Here is a 12,950-nt window from a genome sequence, read left to right on the forward strand (position 1 = left end):
CAAAGAGTTTGATATTCCTCTTCGGACTACGTCTCAGTTTGCTGCTAAGAAAAAGTTCCACATTGTGCTGCATCACATGTGGTTTGATTGAGAATGCATACTCTTGGATGTTCTCAATAAAGACTAAAATAAAAATCATTAATTGAAATATAATTGAAAGAAAGCTGTAGCATTACTTACGATACTTTTTTGGCATCTTCACATTTTTTTTCTTTGGATAAGTCATTGCCCCAATGTTGTGAAATTATTCTTACTTCAAAAATTTATCATATGGGTATTATTTATATGCCTGCATAATCAAAATAAATAATTAGTAAACACAGTACTGCTTTAGCTAGAGGCGTAAGTCAAAACTAAGAAATGATCGTTCATATAACAAATGAGTATCTCTACTTGATAGGCATAAATCATCCCTTTTTAAGATTGATAAGAAAATAAGCAAGTATAGAGAGCAAAAAATAAACTAAAATAAGATAACACATACTGCTTTCGAACACAATGTGTCCACTACAACTCTTGATCTGCTAAGGATTTGGAGATATAATTGCTTGTTCTTTTCTTGAAAAACTCCGATGATATATTGGATGTCCTTCGAACGTTATCCTAATTGGTATATAGATTGCTCATAAAATCCTTGAAACAAACTAGGTGGATGCTCGATAATATTCCAACTGTAATGAGGTGATTGCTCGATAATATTCCAATTATAACGAGGTAGATGCTCGATAATAGTCCAATTGTAGTGAGGTGGAGATTCGATAATAGTCCAACTATGATGAGGTAGAGGCACGATAATATTCCAACTGTAATGAGGTGGATGCTAGATAATATTCCAGCTATAACAAGGTGGATGCTCGATAATAGTCCAACTATAATGAGGTGGATGCTCGATAATTCAAAATAACTCAAAGTAAAAGCCCTTAGTGGGCAAACAAAATATGTGAACCACTTATAGTGTGGACAACCCAACAAAATTATATGTTGAGACAATCAAGCAGATAAGTAAAAACACTTATCCACTTATGGGGTGGATAACCCCACAATACTAAAAGATTGACCCTCACATGGTTAATAAACAAGTATGACTATATAGATACTTGACAATCACTAAGGGAAAAAATAAAAATCATATTAACATATATAATTCGTCACCGTTTAGACTCTTTTTTAAGAGATAGAGTTACCGAGGTGAATGACTAAATTCTTTTATATGAAGATTAAAGTCACTTTCGCCTTCTATGAAAAACTTAATAAAAATTGAGTTTGTTGCTGACATTTTTGATCACTGTCTAATATTTGTATCGATTTGATGACTTCAATTATCACAAGGACGTTGTGATCTTTAATGTCTCTTTCGATCTGATAAACTTGGTGCTTTGTCTTTATAGCACTTTTGGGATAGTGTCAACTTTGGTTATCTTTAAATTTGAAGTTGATTTTAGGGATGATCCCATCTTTATCAATATTTCTACCTGGGGATCTTTTAACTTGGTTCTTTAAACTTTGGGAGAACATATTAGCGCTTCCCTCCAATTCCTTCCAAATACCAAGAAAAGTGTTTAGAAATAATTTTAAAGTAATATAATAAATTGGAGATAAAAAGAGATAAGAAATTATCTGAGTTATTTTGATGAGACCACAACGTGTGTAAATGATGCCTTTTGTCATGCTTGACAATTCCAACGTTGTCATCTTTATGAATTCATTATTCCTGCAATCAAAGAAAAAATCTTAGTTTGAGAGATTGATTTGTATTGTCTTGTCCTCATGCTTCTTCATGCAGTTGACTTGTGCATTAATCCACTCTTTAAAATGCAATCTTGGTGGAATTTATGAGGACCTTCCTCAAAAAATTTGTCCAGTTTAAAGCATGGAAGAACTCTTATGAGTGAGGTTTCCATCGTGGAATTTTGAGATCCCCTCCCAAAATTCTGCCTTGGTTTTGACATGATTTCAAGCTTGTTTTGTCAGAGAAATGTCATTTTGTGAAACTTTTGAGATCTTTTCAAAAATTCTACCTCGGCTACATATTATTTTTCTCAATCTTAATTTGTTGAAGAAATCCATCTTCCCAATTTCCATTATAAAGTGAAATAAAAAATCTTACAGGGAATATGACCGAACTGTTGTGACGCCTACATATCCCGTGGAAGTAGAAATCAGGTCAAATGTAGTTCTAATTATAAAGGAAAATTATGATTTTTTTCATGATGTAACCGAAGCCGATATAGGCCACTTACATATCTCATTCTTGAGAGTTCAGGTCAAACATAGTTCATTACGAGAAATAGTGCAATGAAATGAAAGAAAACAATTAATTGTTCGTTTATAAAGGAAAGAAAGTAATAACTTCGTATGCAAAACTCTCGCTAATTTCATGCAACTTTTTTCTGTCTTATGATTGTAAATGCCTTCAAATAACCCTGCTTAGAAACTCCTTACGCTTACTCTTAATCATCAAATAGGGTATCATTTGGGGATACTTTCTCAATATTGATTAAATTGTTGTTTATCATGATTTTAATTTTGTGTTTGAGGGCTGAACAATTCTCCTATAATGTCGAAATACTCCTGAATGATAAGCGTATCTATGGCCAGTCTTGTAAAATTTGTCCAAAAGACCAGATTAACTTGGGAAGCTCTTGCTGGGAGCGACACAAGAGGATCACCTTAATGGTCTTCCATATCTGGGCTAGTAGATGGTTCCTATCCGTGTTCTTCCTCCTCTTCCATCGCAGATGGAGGTGGAGCATCTCAACCTCCAAAGTAGTAGAAGGTGGAACTAGAATTGAGGGTCTAGGAAAGGAGCCTCCTAGATGGCTTCAAAATGCAGCTAAGTCCTTCTCCAAATGGGAAGCAAAATGTTTTGGCTGCAACTAAGTGGGAGGGGCCTCCTCCTCATCCTCTCCTCCGTCCTCCGCTCCTATTTCTGCCCGGATGCTCTCAACACCGTCTGTCCTTGTCTTGTACTGACCTTGGAAAGAAGCTCGCCTAATTAGTAAAGGGTGAAAGGGAGGATCCATGAGAAGTACCTCATCAAAATCCAGAAGTGGTACCCCTACCATCTTGCATATAGCAGTGATCAGTGCCGACAAAAGAACGCCTTCTTGTTGCATGATATTTATGCTAATGGAAAATGATTCCAGCGATGCTGATGGAAAATGATTTAGACGATGCCAATAGGAAATGGTTCCAATGGATACATAGTCTTTGGGCGGACCCCATAGGTTTCGGTCATGTTATATAACATGTGTGTATCATTAAGATAAACATGCATTACTTTATGCGACATCACATTACATTGGATTACATCTTATCTATCATCGTGAAGTTGTGTATATACCCCTTATGTCCTTGTGATTTATTTATTTAATACTGATGTGACTTATTCAGTGATGCTGATGAGCTATTATTGATCTAGGTGCTATATGAACTGTGTAGTATTGATTAGATTGATTTTTGTGTAGTTTGTGGTTGATGAGGTTCAGTGTCTACTAAATTTACTCTATTTTGTTAGTTGCCTTATTGAGTACCGTGTTGTTTGGTACTCACTTCTTTCTATCTACACTTGTGTAGGTTCCAAGCTCGGACAATGATTCAGTTTTCCTTCTATTATCCTAAGCTTTTGAGGAGACTCGACAGGTAGTTTTTCAAGGCTGGCGATCTCCCTTATCCCTTTTCTTATGGTTTGTTCTATTTGGCAAAAAAAAAACATTAAGACTTGTACTTATTTTCATTTTCATTGTATTAGAGGCTTTTATATATGAAAACCAGTCTTTGAGGGGAGGGGGGTTTATAATTGATTAAGACTTCCACTTTATACCTAAATCTATTATATTTAAATTGCTTTCGTATTATCTTTCTATATTATTGGATTTAGGATGATCTGTCCGGTGGAAAAGAATAAGTGCACCATACCCTTATTTAGGTCATGAAAAAATGGTATTAGACCTAAGTTCATAGGTCTTATGTGTACAAGCTAAATCTATGTTGAGTCTCAAGGATCGGTACAAAGACATTTGTACTTATCTGCAGAGGCTATGAAGACTATTGGGAAGGATCTTCACTTTTGATTCTCTATCGTGCATCCTTGGTCTGATCTAATTTTCATCGCTTCACTCTGTTCTCTCTGTCATAGTGATGACTCATGCTTAGATCTGCATGTGTGTAGTTGAGATGTCATAGCATGGTTTTTGTGTTAGATTGGGAATTGAGTGAAAGTGATGGATATATAGAAAGGATGTGTGGTCTGACTTGGAATGTTCTGTAATTTGAAATGAGTGAATGAGGTTGTGGTTTAGTAATATATTTTGAGGATAATGGTTGAGAGACTTTATGAATATATCACCCTGTTTGGTTAGTTATACAAAAGTGAAAAATAGCAATTGTGTGGCTTATATGATATCTGAAGTGGTTTGTCAATGGAGAATGGTATAACTAGAAGAATGACTATGTTGTGAGCGCTGTGACATTAGAGACTACAAATTGTGAAGCTCATCATAAAATAATGAGTTGTGTAGTGTATGATGATAATGTTACGCCAATCGAGACTAAAGTTTCTACGATAATTTTATAAAGTAGGTGTATATCAGGAAAGGTTATGATACACCTACTACCATGATGCCTGCATTTACTTGGATAAGGTTATAAGCTATGTGTCTTCTTCTATCGACGTAGCATACGAAAAGGTGCATATAATTTTCGGTTGGAGACTGAAATGCTTTGGTAATGTATGACAGTTAAGTAATAGGCAGAAAGGTGTAGACCATCTGGGTACATCTTTCTGATGGGTATGATATGTTCTAATGGTGGATTTTTCAGGCTCTCATAGTATGGTACTAGTGATATATAGGAGCAGAGAAATAAGTTGGAAAAGTGCGAGTAGTAACTACTTAAGGTTATCAGCTTTTTCACCTATTCGTCCAATGAAGTTCGATGTTTCATTCATATTTGAGGATTTAACTGGGGAAAGGAAGCTCCCGAGAGGGAAAGAGAAGAAAAGAACCAATGACATCATCCCATGCCGTTTATTATGGATGCTTGATTTAGGCATGGTTTATAAGGAAAATAGTAGTGGTAGATCTTTGGCAAGGTATTAATGTGTTTAAATGGTGATGTGGATTTTGAGGATTGTGATTTCTTTATGAGCCGAAGAGAGTGGAATGACATTGAAATTATAAGCTTATGGGTAAAGAAAGTTCCAACAAGTATACTTGGATGAAGGAAAGTAAGGGTATCAACGAGAAAGTACGTATGGGAATTAGTTAACTTATGGTATTAGAATGTACAATGGGTTTGAGGTATCACATAGAAGATAAGGTTAACTTCGTGATGATGGCAAGGTATGCTGAGCATGGTAATAAGATTTTGGGATGGACTATGATTAAGATGAAACTATATGGTAATGACTTTTGGTTAAAGGGCTCCAGTATGATAATGACCACGTATGAGTATCTAAGGTTGTGGTTGCCAATACTTGATGAGTATCGTATTTATATAGAAAGTTGTATGATGTGTTGGAAAACCACTCGAGTTGAATTGAAAAGAGTTTTATCTTATAATGGGGGACTTATTGGAATGTAGTTTGGCCTTCGAAATGAGGTGAACGCAATAATACTTACTCTGATTGCAATGATTCAAGTATTTAACTTCGAAGATGTTGGAGAGTTGGGTTTGGAAACACGTGACTTCATCCGTTTCGCTTTGTTTAGAGTAATAGTATTTGGTGTTCATCAGTTGGGTTGAGCATGCCTCGAGAGTAGAGTCAATGAACGTTCAACTCTAGTTTTTTTTTATGGGAACAGACCCTACACGAGGCTCCCACCTCTCATGCACAGTCAGGGGTTGAGCATCACCCCAAGCCTTAACATAAATAAACAAAGTAAAATATACAAGGAGGGGGACATAAACCTTACCTCCGATCCTATGGTGGTTCATAAGTCGGCTAACCTATTAAGATCAGCTAACTCATCCTCGATACAAAAAGGAGACTAACTATAACTAGAAAGCAGTAAACCTATGAGAGGACTCCTCTCGGTACAAATCGACTAAGAAAGCATAAATGAGGGAGACTCTCCCTGTCCATGAGAAAAAAAGGAAAGTAACGTATACTAGTCCTATTCAACTTGCTACATACCAGACATAGCTCCATTGAAATAGAAAAAGTATACAAAACTTCTATCTCGCATGGGATGGGAAACTTCTTTTCATCTTTGCTCTTTTTAGTATTGTCGTACCAAGTAAATCCAGGTGAAGTGTGCCATTGTATCAGTATCATGATTATCAGCTAAGGAGGCTGCATGGGGGTCTAAGTAAATGGTTGCTGCAGGTATTGAAGAATGTTGGAGTATGCTGGGGAGGCCCTAGTAAGCCATGCTTTAGTGTCCATTCATTTACAACTATGTGGACCTGCACCTACAAGTAGCTAAGGAAGCAAACAAACATGGTTGTTGCAGTCCTGTATCCAACTCCTTGCTGCCTCTCTAGCTGTAGTGATAATATGCTTGTTGTTATAGGTTAGGTTCAGTAGTAGATCTCTCTTTTGGATGATGGTCATGTCCTTGGGATACCTGCACAGGCAAAAAAAACCAGAAAAATATACAAACAAACAAATCTGGAGGCTGCTGTACCAGGTACTAGTGAATTGTAGTTGCTCATTGTGGGCTGCATATGGGTGGTACAGAGGGTGGGTGATGATGGCTGTAGGTGCCCTGAGAAACCAAGCATTCTCAACTTTGAAGTTGTAGCTGGTGTGCAAGAAGGTTGTTGCAAGTGTTGAGACAGGGGACTTGGTATGGATTAAGAGTTGATGTGATGATCCAATTAAGCCAAGCAGTTGTCTCCCTTCGTGTGAGTTTGTGTGCAGCTCCTTGTTGCTTCCATTGTGCTTAGGCTGCTTGTTGGTGTCAGTTACACAAGAAAGGAGGTCCTTTGTTGTGATCAGGTTCAACTTCTTGGAGTACCTGCACAGACAAACAAAACCAACAAACCACACAACCAAAGAAATCTGCAAGCTGCTGTAACCAGTACTATTAACTTGTATTTGTTCCTTGTGTACTGCAGGTTGGTGGAGTTATTGCTGGGGTGTGTTGATGTTAGAGAATGTGGATGGCAAGCTGAGTGTGCTGCTCCATAGAAGCCCCAAGTTACTGCAACCCTTATAGCAGTTCCAAAGAGGGTCTGCATAAAGGGAAAAAGGCAATGTCCAAAAGGATGAAGAAGAACAAAGCCAAAAGCTGGATTGAATGTTATGGGATTGCTTCTGTGGAGTCCTGGTGAGCAGCTCCAACTTTTTCTGATGGAATAGCTCCCAGTTGTTGATGTACCTAAACAAAAACAATCAAACAAAGACAAGCAACCAAACAAACATAAAAACTAGGAGGGAATTGCAATTTTGCACAGTCCTTGTGTAGGCCTCTTAGTGAAGGTATTTGTTTTGGTGGTTGTATCTGTGATGTCCTCTATGTAGGTGTTGATAAAACATGTTGATGAATCCATCCTGACATCTGCAGCTACACAACAAACAAGAACAAGCAAGAAAGGGTTTGCACAAGGAGCTGCTGCAGGTGTTGAGCTATTAGAGAAGGCATAGATGGAATAGTGATTAGGAGAGGAGGTCCAGTTATGCCTAGCTACTGTCTCCCTTCTTTTGGGAATCTTTGAACCTGCATAAAGACGCACCAAATAAACAAACAAATGGGGAGAATGGATAAGCTGCTGAAGGTTTGTGTGCAGCTCCAAGTTTCTTTCATAGTAAGAGAGGTTAAGGAACTTGTTGGAGCATGCTTCACAGAAAAGAAGGCCCTTTCTTGTGATCTAGTTCAGGTTGTTTGTGTGTGGATCCCCAGTAGTTATTGCACCTAAACAAAAACAATCAAAGGAATACAGACAACCAAACAAGCACCAAAAACAAGAGGGGTCTCCATTTCTGCACAATCCTTTTGTTTCAGTCATGGAGAGTCTTATATCAGTGGTGTCCTCTATGTATTTGTTGTTAAAGCATGTTGGTGTATATCTCCAACAACCTGCAACTACACAACAAATAACCAAAGACAAGCAAAGACTTGTACAGGCTAACCGAAAAGAAAGGATGTCAAAGAGAATTTTGGAGCCTGTTACCATTTTCAAGGTCGCTCGACTAATATCTCCACTTATCCGTTTGAGCTGAAACTTAATGAGGTATGCACATATAACCTTTTCTTTAGCCTTGCAAGATTTGAAGGCTTTTTGCCCAAGTTGGAGCTTCCAAATAGCAAATTTCTCTCTCTTTAGGCTTAAGACAGCTGATTGTGTCCCATGTGTGACCAGCCTGGGCTTCCAATCAAGATTCCTATACCTGTTAAGCCAAGAAGGAAGAGAAGACAAAATATAAACTACTCTACTCCTTACCTCTAAAGTTAGACTGGTTATTCTAAGAAAATAATAAAGATAGTAATAAGGAAGAGAGATTTTCCTTTTGCCAGGAGTTCTGACTGTGAGATATTCAAGGTATTTATAGCTATGCATAGACAAAACCATGTTGAAGTTTTAGTTAGAACCAAAAATGGAATGAGTTAGGGAGGTTTCTTGATTCTCCTGAGTTTCTTTCTTCTGAAAGAAGGCATTTCCAGCTTGTCCATCTCAAGGTATGCCTTAACTTGTTTGGGGAGATCATGCACAGTGAAATAGAGTTCAGGAGATTTGCATTTGTAGTTGTGTTTGGATAAGACATCAGCTGTGTAGTTTGCTTCTCTAAGGATTTGTTTACAGCTGAAAGTTTGGAATTGGTTGATGATGTTGTTTAAATTGTCCAGCAGCTCCTTTATTGACCAAGGGGTTTTTGCTTCTTGTTGTAACCACCTGATTAGGAGTTGAGAATCTACCTCTAACTCTACCTGTAAATAAACAAGATGAATACACCAAGATAGACCAAATAGAACTGCATAGGCAAAGATAAGATCACTATGAGTATTTCTAAGTATTCCTCCTCCACCAATGTTGCCTAGGTTGTTAAGGGAACTACCATCTGTATTTAGCTTTTCCATGTGATCACCTAGTTTGATCCAGCATACAGGGGTAATTTTGGTGTCATAGTAGCATTGTTCCACTGAAATGACTAGGTCCTTCCAGTTATTTGGCCATTCAATATAAGGAAAATCTGTGATGAGCAGGTTAGAGATGCCTTTGTAGACAGAAAATTTGACCCTTGAAAGGTTAGATTTCTTCCCACCATATTTGGAAGCACATCTATTCTTCCATAAGTTCCAACAAATGAAGACAGGGATTGCTTGTAACAGGAGTTTATATGCTTCATTCTTGTATTTAGATGTCCACCATCTCATAAGCATATTTCTAAGAGGTGTGTAATCCTTTTTTATGCCCAAAGAATCAGCAAACACCTTCCAAGTATTCTTGGCAAAGGTTCCTGTAACAAAGGTGTGATCAATGGTGTCTTGGCCAGGTCTATCACAACAATGGCACTGAGAGAGGGATTTGCCAAAGCTGGTTATTTTCTCATTGGTAGGTAATTTCCTTCTAAGAGCTCTCCAAACAAGAAAGGAGTATTTGAAAGGTATTAGTTGGTGCCAAGTACATGCATTCAGCATAGTATTTGTCCTCTTGTCTCTAATGAGCTCCCAGGCAGAAGAACAACTGAACTCCCCATTGGTATTAGGAATCCAGCATGGATGGTCCTGTTTGAGGGGATGGTAGCTGAATTGAGTTGCTAAAATGTTAGAAACAAACTGAGGAGGGGCTTTTTGGATAATGAGATCAACATTCCATTGGCCATTAGTTAGAAAAGCTGAAACTTGGGTGTGGTTAAACCTACAGCTGTTAGCAGAAAAGTGAGCTAAAGGGCCAATACCTAGCCAGTTGTCCCACTAAAAAAGGCAAGAGCTAGACTTAATTTGCCACTGAATGTGAGGCTCAATGTTGTGTTTGTTGTTCATGAGGTGCTTCCAAATTAAGGACTGACCAGTGTCCCACTTTTTTGTAATAATATTGGCCCTCTGACAGTATTTGGATTTAAGGAATTCTCCCCACAAGGTGTTCTTGGTTCTAAGGGTCCACCACTGCTTGTATTGAAAAGATTTAACCACATCAGTGATTTGTCTAAACCCTATGCCCCCTTCATCATAAGGATAGCTAAGGTTCTTCCATGAGGACCAGTGGTACTTCCTCTTGTTATTTTTCCATCCCCAGAAGAAGTTAGCAGTGATGCTCTGAATCTGCTTGATGATGGTTGAGGGAGGGATGCTAGCTGAAAGAAAATGTATTAGCATGGCTTGAATAACATGCTTCACAAGAATAGCTCTACCCCATAGCTCAGGATTTTAGCATGACAACCAGTGATCCTACTTACAACTTTTGCAATAAGATTAGAGTAGTAAATAACTTTTTGCCTACCAATATAAATAGGACATCCCAAGTATGTTATAGGACTACTCTTTTAGTTGAAACCAGTGATACTTTTGATTCTCAGTACAGTAGACTTGAAAGCATTGGAGGGAACCATGAAATGACTTTTTTGCTTGTTAATCAATTGTCCAGAAACTCTTTCATAGGTAGTTAATGTTTCCATAATGAGAGCTAAGGTGTGCCTTCTTCCAGAAGTAAAGATGATGATATCATCTGTAAAACATAGATGATTGATCTGAGGTCCCTTTTTTGCCATAAAGAAACCATGGAATTGGGGATGTTGATAAAGATTATTCAGTAGTCTGGACAGCACTTCAGCACCTAGGACAAATAAAGCAGGGGAGAGAGGATCACCTTGTTTTAGACCCCTTGTGGAGTGAAAGAAACCATGTCTTGAACCATTGACTATAACAGAGTACCCGTTATCAGCCATGATTCTCCAAACCATGTCAATGAAAGTTTCTTTAAACCCCATTCTTCTCATCATAAGACAAGTGTAATTCCAAGAGACCCTATCATAAGCCTTGGTCATGTCAAGTTTTATCACAACATTGCCTCCAATATTTGGTTTTTTATCTGGTGGATTATTTCCTGGGCAAGCATTATATTTTCAGAGATGTTTCTATTCTTGACAAAGACAGATTGGTTCAAGGAAATGAGGTTGGGGAGAATAGGAGCAAGTCTTAGGTAGAGGAGTTTGGAAATGATTTTGTTAGTGAAGTTGCTAAGGCTTATGGGTCTGAACTCAGAGATTTTTGTAGGATGGTTTACTTTTGGGAGTAGAACCAAACAAGTATAGGTGAAATATTTAGGCATAGTTTGTCCACAAAAGAAGGATGTGATCACTTTAAGGAGGTCTTCTTTGATGATGTCCCAGCACACCTGAAAGAAAGTTCCATTCATCCCATCAGGGCTAGCAGCAGAGTGAGGATTCATAGTAAAAACAACAGTTTTCACTTCTTCCATAGTAGGCATGGCTTGTAAATCATCATTATCTTTGTCAGTCACCATTGTAGGGATGCAATGGAGTGTCTGCTGTTGGATGTGCTCCTCCTTTCCAGTAAAAATTTGTTGGAAATATTCACAAGCAGCATCAACTATCTCTTTATCACCTTGCACCCAAGAGCCTTCTTCATTTTGGATCCTGTGGATGTAAAGCTTTCTTCTCCTGCCTCTGATGAGAGCATGAAAGTAGCTAGAGTTCCTGTCACCTTCTTTGAGCCAGTGAAGTTGAGACTTTTGTCTGAGGATAGAATCCTCCATCTTCATGTATCTATTATACTCAGCATTGATAGCATGCAGTTGAGACCTATTTTCATTGGTGTTTATACTGATCAGATTCTCTTCAGCTTGTCTAGCCTTCTCCTCACGAGGGACATGGTAATGAGGGACATGGTAAGATCGACTATAAGGATTTTGAGTTAGATTAATAATACTCTGTTGATTGGCAACATTGATTTTGAGTTATAGTTCTACATGGTTATTAAGGATTTTGAGTTAGATTAATAATACTCTATTGATGGGACTACACAGACTATTATGGTGCATTACATAGGTCATGTGCTCATAGTACACAAAATGCATTGGGCGTGATTTAATATCTTTATCTCAATGGGAAAGTACTATGAGATTTGGAATTTGTATTACCGGTATGGGTGGAACCCATACCTACCATGGAATGCGTAATTGGTAGAAGAGAGAGCCATCATTTGAAATTTTAGAGACAACAATGTGTTTCTAAGAAGACCTTGATACTAGTAATAATTTGAGATTAAAGTAAATGATTGGAGTGGTTATGATGTTTGTTAGTAGCAAGAGTGTTGGCTTCAGTGGAATACTATGAGGAGTGTGTGGGAGTTGATAAAATGAGTATGTCTATGATCATAATGGGAATGTTTGATAGGGGCACTATGGAAGGAGTATCTTTGGTATTTGCCCTTGGTTTCATACATTTTTATGTGACTGTCTACCTCTCTTGAGACATGGCCGGAAGTATGATTTTCTGCATATGGTCATACATGGTTCCATGTTTGTGGATAGATTTCTAGTGGTGGATTGGGTGTACCGATCCTGCAATGTCCTCTTGATAAGGTAGGATGCTTGTGCAGAATTAGCCAGTTCAGATATGGCAGATTTGGTGTTTATTTGGGGATTTTGAAATGTTCTAGTGGTTTTACAAGTGCCAACTTGTTTGTGAGAACATATGTGTCACGATCCAATCCCATAGGCTGCGACTCGGGTCCAACCTGGACCCCTCATATACATATCTATCAGCTGTGGTCACGTCAAATTATAAACATGCAATGCATATAAATCAAGTGTAGTCAAATCAGACTACAAATAACATGATACATATATGAGAACCCCCATGGGTCATAGCATTTTATATATCTGTAGCCTCTTCTATTTGCATCATAATATGAAAGGGAACGCAAGGCGACAAGGCTGCCATAACATAATAACATATATCATACATCATGTAGACCCAACTGAACCAAACTAACATATACAACCCATATATACATGTCTGCAAAACTCTAACAATATTAATG

Source organism: Solanum dulcamara, chromosome 9 (genome assembly GCF_947179165.1).
Source record: "Solanum dulcamara chromosome 9, daSolDulc1.2, whole genome shotgun sequence".
Classification (NCBI taxonomy): Eukaryota; Viridiplantae; Streptophyta; class Magnoliopsida; order Solanales; family Solanaceae; genus Solanum; species Solanum dulcamara.